The following is a 286-nucleotide window of genomic DNA, read 5'->3' on the forward strand; positions in this document are numbered from 1 at the left end:
TTTTGATTTGGCAAATGAAGCCCAAGAAAGCTGGTAACCCCACATGGTGGTGACCCAGTGTGGAACAAGGGCGGGCACATAGTTTCTCTGTCCTTGAGCCATAGAATTCTGGAAAGGAGAGCAAGAAGGCAGAGCCAGCTCTGGTCCACTCCCTGAACTCCTGTAAGTGGGACACGGTTCATAAGACATGCAAGAAACAAGATCCACTGTTCTGCTCCACTCACCCACTAGCCTTCAAGTAAAGTGTCAGGCAGCAATCCAAAGATGGAAGCATACAAACCTGCAA

Source organism: Mirounga angustirostris, unplaced genomic scaffold (genome assembly GCF_029215605.1).
Source record: "Mirounga angustirostris isolate CCGP_5_RB_7025 unplaced genomic scaffold, mMirAng1.0.hap1 SCAF_14, whole genome shotgun sequence".
Lineage (NCBI taxonomy): Eukaryota > Metazoa > Chordata > Mammalia > Carnivora > Phocidae > Mirounga > Mirounga angustirostris.